The sequence below is a fragment of the Chrysochloris asiatica genome, unplaced genomic scaffold, assembly GCF_000296735.1.
Source record: "Chrysochloris asiatica unplaced genomic scaffold, ChrAsi1.0 scaffold00019, whole genome shotgun sequence".
In the NCBI taxonomy this organism is placed as follows: domain Eukaryota; kingdom Metazoa; phylum Chordata; class Mammalia; order Afrosoricida; family Chrysochloridae; genus Chrysochloris; species Chrysochloris asiatica.
Genome location: NW_006408537.1, coordinates 1,573,634 through 1,581,235, shown reverse-complemented (window position 1 = coordinate 1,581,235; position 7,602 = coordinate 1,573,634).

Genomic DNA, 7,602 nt, shown 5'->3' with positions numbered 1-7,602 from the left:
CAAATGGCTTTGCAGTCTGGCTCATTAACCTACAGTGCCACATCAGGACTCCAGCAGTAAAATCAGACTTCTCCATATAAGATATACTTATAGAAGCCTTTCACCATTTGTTTGTCTCTTTTTAATAAATGAATAGTAAGCTTGGTGGCTCCATATGGTAAGTGAACCACAAGGTCCTTGGTTTGAGCCTGCTAGCCACTCTGTGAGATAAAGATGCAGCTCTCTGCTCCCCTGAAGATTTAAAGCCTTGCCAACCTTGTCCCAGGATCGGGCAGTGTTTCGTTCTGCTGTGCATAAGGTCGTTATGAGTCGGTACCGACTCGATGTCACCTAACAATAACAAACAACCATATTCTACAGGGTCGTTATGAGTCAGTGCCGACTCGATGGCACCTAACAATAACAAACAACCATATTCTACAGGGTCGTTATGAGTCAGTACCGACTCGATGGCACCTAACAATAACAAACAACCGTATTCTACAGGGTCGTTATGAGTCCAAACGGACTCAATAGCACTTAGCAACAACAAAATCAACAAGAGCATCAGTTTTTTTAAAGGAACTTAAAAGGATCCCTGGTGACACAATGGTCAAAGCACTTATATACTAACCAAACTGTCAGAGGTTCAAGCTCATCAACTGCTCCACAGAAGGTGGATGTGTCAGTCTGATTCCATAAAAATTGTTGTTATTGTTAAGTGCCATCAAGTTGATTCAGACTCATAGCAACCCTGTATTGGATTTCTAAGGAGGGGTTGGTGGATTTGAACTGTTGACCTTGCAGTTCAAGCCCTTGCAGTCCATTGCTTATCCTACAGTACCACACCAAGACTCCATAAAAATGACAGCCTCAGAAACCCAATGGGGACTTTATATCCTGTCCTCTAGGGTCACTATGTGTCAGAGTTGACATGATGATAGTTGGTTTGATTTTCAGGGGTCAAAGAACTTAAAATGAGTCCTGCTGGGGCAATATTTAAGTGCTCACTTGCTAATCAAAAGATCAGCAGTTCAAATCCACCTGCAGGTTTGAGGGAGAAACAACCTGGCGATCTGCTCCCTAAAAGATTATAGCCTAGGAACCAATATGGAACAGTTATACTGTGTCCTAGAGCATCTCTATGAGCCAAAAAGAACTTAACAGCACTCACCAACATTAAGGAACTTAAGGAAGCAAGGTGGCATCTGCTGCTATCAGGTGATTTACACTCACACAGTGACTACTCAGGAGAAAGAACACTATGAGAAAGCCATTCTGTCTCACCTGGTGTCGTTATCAGTTGAAAATCAACTTAATGGCACACAGCAATAGAAAGGAACTTAAAGAAGTATTTTGATGGCACAATTGTCTTATCACTTGACTACTAGCTGAAAGGTTGGCAGTACTAACCCAGATAGAGGTACTCTGCAAGACAAACTTGGCTTCCAAAAGATCACAGCTTTAAAGACCCTACAGAGCAGATTTACTCTACACACATGGTATCACCAAGAGTTGGAATCCACTCAGTGGAAACTATCAACAAGTTGTTAATCTTACCCTCTTTCCCCAGTGCAAAAGCTCTAGACAAGTATTCCATCCATAGCTATATCCATCTACCTGACTCCAAAGAAGAATACTCTTGTAACTTTTAGGTCATTATTCTGTACATCGAATCCATTTGTATGTCTCAATAAAAAGACAATATTTTCTTTAAGCTATGTATGAGTCCTGGTAGCGTAGTGGTTACGAATCGGGCTGCGAACCTTAAGGTCAGTGGTTCGAAACTACCAGCCGCTCTGTGGGAGAAAGATGAGGCTTTCTACTCCCGTAAAGATTTACACCCTCGGAAACCCTGTACAGGGTCACTATGGGTCGGAACCGACTCGACGGCACTTAACAACAACAACATGTACGATTCCTTTCCTATATTTCCAGTTGTTTATTCATTAATGGTTATAATCTTTCTATTGTAGATTTATAAGACATTGGGCCATTTTTTTTTTTTTTCATTCTATGCCATTAAATTACCTGGTTTTCAAATCTGCCACTGTGCATTGCATAATAACACCTTTAGCAAAAATGATGCTAAATCAAGTTTGTTTAATTACCACTTATTTCCTTCCTTTATTTATTCTTAAAGTTTTTATTGTGAACTGAATGATAGTTTACATGGGAGAACATCGGCTTTCCACCATTGTTCACTGCAATGATTACAATCTCCTCCATGCAACATCATTCAACAGTATTTGCTTCCATTCCCCTCTGTTTGTTTGGTTGGGTGTTTTGGGGGGAAGGGAGTGATTTACATAAGAACACTCAGGAATATATAATAATTTAAACAATCAAAGGGCATATTCTGGAAGCCTGCCTCCTGGCCACCAGCACCCAGTCCCCCTCTTTCCATGAGTCAAGAGTCCTATAGTTTGATAAGCAAATTATGATAGCTCATCTTCTGAATTGTTAAGTTGGTTCCTACCCATAGCGACCCTGAACAGGGTTTCTGAGGCTTTAAATCTTTACGGGAGCAGAAAGCCTCATCTTTCTCCCGCGGAGCAGCTGATAGTTTCGAACAGCTGACCTTGCGGTTTTCAGCCGGATCCGTAACCACTATGCTACCAGAGCTCTTTGTATTGTTTCTAATGTCAAAAGAGATGGTGAAAATAATGGTGAAGGGAAAGACAGTGCACAATACAGAGAAAGAAGTCATAGTGGGAACATTTCTTCTAAAACAGCAGTCACATTTAAAAAATAGTTTTCTGCTTGGTGCAAGAAATAGTTGAAAAATTAAAAACAAATTTTTTTAATACTGAAGTTCTGCTTGTTGGTTTTTTCCCCTCAATTTCTAATTCCACTGATGTAACTTCAATGCACAGAACTACCCTCTCACCTTGGGCAGTCAATCATGCCACATGGAGCAGGAGCCCTGAAGCTGGGGATATTGGATACAGTGAAGAAAATACTATAAACTGTAAATCAAAGATGATGTCTAGTTTATGAGAATTTTGCCTGAAGACACATTTTTATTCCCAAAAGCCTCTTTGCTAAAGCATTTATTACAGATTCTAATTCCTCTTGCAAACTTAGTCAATACTCATGGATATCATTTGCATACAGAGCAGGGCACATGCCGTTAGAGCTGGTGCATCTATCTGGCAAGTACAGAGAAGACAGGAGTAGATTATAGAGAGGAAGACGGATCATTGAAAAACACAGCAGAATGGAACACTCGAGTGAGTCTCTCTTGGCATCCTCAGGACAGTCTCCTAGGACGATACGCTGGAAAGTTCACACTTGGAGAAGTTCTTCAAAGGCAACTTCATGACCAGTTTGGAAGCATCAGACAACATTTACTCTTTCATAACAGGTTCCTTCATGCCAGTGTTTATTTAATTCATATTTCTGAAGTTTTCTGGCTTGCTTTCACTTGAAAGTCAACATTCTTGGCCTCTTCTCATTGTTTCAGCATGTTAAGTTGAGAACATGCTCATTCTTGTTTCTTTAAGAGCTTTTGACAAATCACTAGGCAAGTGTCTCTTGCTCATCTTCGAGTCCCTGATAAATACATGTCTTGATCCTCACAATCAGTCAAAATTTAAAAGTTCACCTTTGTATGCGAATGAAATTATTTTCAGTCACAAAATTATCTTATATAGGTGCCAGGTCAACAACTGGGTAAAACTACAAAGTCAGCAATTTTCAAACTCACCAACTGCTTTGCAGGAACTGCTCTGTAAATATTTACAGCCTCAGAAACCCTAAACACGGTCACTATGAATTGATATTTAATCACTGGCAATGGGTTGGGTTGGGTTTTTAATCCATCTTTAATCTCGTCTTCATATCCACGCATGATTGGCCTGGATCTGTCCCTTATGTCCACTAGCCAGTTTCTCTCACTTCTGTATGACAACTTGTCATATTCAGTTGCTACAGAATTTCCATATTCTCATTTTCTGACCCACTGATGTTGAGCAAAAACTTATACAACCAAATTGCAAAGGGCATATGCATGTTCCTTGAGTGTTTCCCAACTCTCATAAAGTGTCAGGAAGGGTATATTTTATTGCAACCATTGAAATATATGCGTAAAAAAAAAAAATTTGAAATCCAAGTTACAAAGCCTCACTCACATTTACAACCTCTCCCTGTATTTAGAATTCACTTTTGTCATTTGGTAGTCACTATTGATGCCATTTAATTGTTAATGCTTTTGTCTTTTTCAGATCATAGCCCCCATTAGTTGTAAAATCTCTGAGCACATCAGGAGTCATCTATATTACATTAATGCTTTGACTTCTGAAAGAATTACTCCAAGTTTACCTGGGACTCATGAAGCTCTGGCCCAATGTGGCATAAGTCAATAAGAAAGGAAAAAAATCTGCCCACTGATTTGTTGTAAATATTCTCTTAAGGATTTTATCATAAGAATTGTCTCATCCAGAAAGGAAAATGATTCCCACCTTCAGGCAAAGATTTCTCCTGCCTTCTTCCAACCTGGTCTCCTAGAGCTGAGATATCATGAGGTCTAGACACTGTGCTCAGAAAGGAACTCTAAAAACTTCAGCACAAATTATTAAAGAAATTATTAGATTATTTGTCTAAACTGATTTTGTTGTTGTGTTCCATCAAGTTGATTTTGACACTATGTTAGAACTATCCCAAAGGGTTTGCTAGGCTATTGTCTTTATAAGAAATGATGACCAGGGCTAGATTCACTGAGAGGGTTAGAATCATCAACCTTTCAGTGAGAATTTGAGCTCTTAATTATCATGCCACCAGGATTCCTTTTGAACTATTTTAGGGTGATTTCTCTCTCCCTCTCATCTTTCTTTGTTCCTCTACTTCCAGAAATTTCCATTAACATGCTAGATATTAACTCATTGTTGTTAAGTGCCGTCGAGTCGGTTCCGACCCATAGCGACCCTGTACAGGGTTTCCGAGGGTGTAAATCCTTACGGGAGTAGAAAGCCTCATCTTTCTCCCGCGGAGCGGCTGGTAGTTTCGAACCGCTGACCTTAAGGTTCGCAGCCCGATTCGTAACCACTAAGCTACCAGAGCTACTAAAGGATAAATTAAGGAGCTCTGGTAGCATAGTGGTTACAAATCAGACTGTGAACCTCAGGGTAAGCAGTTTGAAACTACCAGCTGTTCTTTGGAAGAAAGATGAGGCTTTCTGCTCCTGTAAAGAATTATAGCCTCAGAAACCCTGCACAGGGTCGCTATAATTCAGAACCAACTCCACGGTACATAACAACAACAGCAAAGGATAAGTTAATGATAATAGCTTCGCAAGGAGAATGCAATTTGTATATGTGATACTTAAAAATACATTTTAACAATTAAACATGTTATTCTGAATTTCAGGAAATAACATCAGGTAAGGAGCTCTGGTAGCGTAGTGGTTACAAATCGGGCTGTGAACCACAAGGTCAGCAGATCGAAACTACCAGCTGCTCCGCGGGAGAAAGATGAGGCTTTCTGCTCCCGTAAAGATTTACAGCCTCGGAAACCCTGTACAGTGTCACTATGGGTCGGAACCAATTTGACGGCACTTAACAACAACAACAACAATGCAGTTATGGGGAAAGGGGCTTAAACAGGATCTCTAAAATTGTGCAAGGTAAACAATATTTTCCCCTACCTAATCAGTTTTTGTGTAAGAAAATCTTAACTATATGCTACTTTCCCACACAGACCTGCACTCTCCTCAACTCTAACCTTGGAGGAGATGGTAAGTAAGGAAAAATATGAATGGCCTTCAAAACATTTTTAGAAAAAAGTCTATTATCTTTCAATTCCATTTTTTTCTATGAACTTTTAAAAGTCCCCTCCTATATGATTACCTATCTGAGAATCAGCGGTGTCCAATGTTGTTGTTGCTGTTAGGTGCCTATCAGTCATTTCTGATTTACAGTGACAGAAAGAAGCACTGCCCAGTCCTACACAATTCTCACAATTGTTGTTACACTTGAGTCCATTGCTGCTGCCATGGTGTCAGTTCACCTTGTTGTGGGGCTTCCTCTTTTTCACAGACCTCTCACTTTACCAAGCATAATGTCCTTCTCCAGATAACATGTCCATGGTACTTTCAATATTCTTCAAAACCATAACTCACATGCATCAATTCTTCTACAGTCTTCTTTATTCATTGCCCACCTTTCACATGCATATGAGACTATTGAAAATACCAGGGTATGCCTTAGTCCTCAAACTGGTATCTTTACTCTTGAACACTTTTAAGAGGTCCTGTGCAACAGATTTGCCTAGTGCAATATGTCATTTGAGACCTTGACTATGGCTTCCATGAGTGTTGATTGTGGATTCAAGAAAAATGAAGTCTAGCAATTTCAGTATTTTATTGAATCACAATGTTATTTAAAGGCCCAGTGATGAGTATTTTTGTTGTCTTCACATTGAGTTGCAATCCATGCTCAAGGCTCTGGTCTTTGATCTTCATTAATATTTTAAGTCTTCTTCATTTACAATAAGGAGGTTGTATCATCTGCATACCGCAGGTTATTAATGAGTCTTCCTCCAATCCTAATGCCAATTTATTTTTCATATAATCTTAGTTCTAGGATTATTTGTTCAGAGTACACATTGAATAAATGTGGTGAAAGAATACAACTTTGATGCATCTCATTCTGTTTGAATGAGTGCTTATTGGTCTATGTACAGGTTCCTCATGGGCACAATCAAGTGTTCTGGAATACCCATTCTTCTCAGTGTTAGCAATAGCTTTTTATGACCCAAACTGTTGAAAGACTTTGCAGGCGCAATAAGTTACAGGTAAACATCTTTATGGTATTCTCTGCTTTCAGCCAAGATCCATCTGACATCAGCAATGGTATTCTTAGTCCCATGACCTCTTCTGCATCCAGCTTCAGTTTCTGGCATTCCTCTGTTTATGTACTGTTACAGCCATTTTAAAATTATCTTCAGCAAAATTTTAGTTGCATTTGTTATTAATGATACCACATGATTTCCATATTTCATTGGTTCATGTCTCTTTGGTAGGGCACAAATATGGATCTTTTCTAATTGGTTGGCCAAGTAGCTGTCTTCCAAATTTGTTGGTATGGATAAGTGAGATCCTCCAATGCTGCGTCAGTTTATTGAAAGATTTGTTTTAGTCCATCAGTTCCTGGAGTTTTTTTTTTTGTTTTTTTTTTTGATTGTTTGTTTTTTCAGTACCTTCAGTGTAAATTGGACTTCTTTCTTCAGTGTGATTGGTTCTTGATCATATGCTACTTATGAAGTGGTTGAATACTGATCAGTTCTTTTTGATAGAGTGATTCTGTATATACCTTCCATCTTCTGTTGATGCTTTCTGCATCAGTCAATATTTTGCCTGTAGAATTCTTCAATATTGCAATTCGAGGCTTGACTTTATTCTTCAGTTCTTCAAGATTGAGAAATGCTTAACATGTTCTTTCCTTTTGGTTTTCTCACTTCACTTCTTTGCAACTTTCATTATAATACTTGACTTTGCTCTCAAATTTCCCTTTACAAATTTCTTTTCAGTTCATTTGCTTCCTCATATTTTCCATTGCCTCTAATATCTCTATGCTAGAGAGCAAGTTCAGACTCTCTTCTGACATCATATTGGTCTTTTTTTTT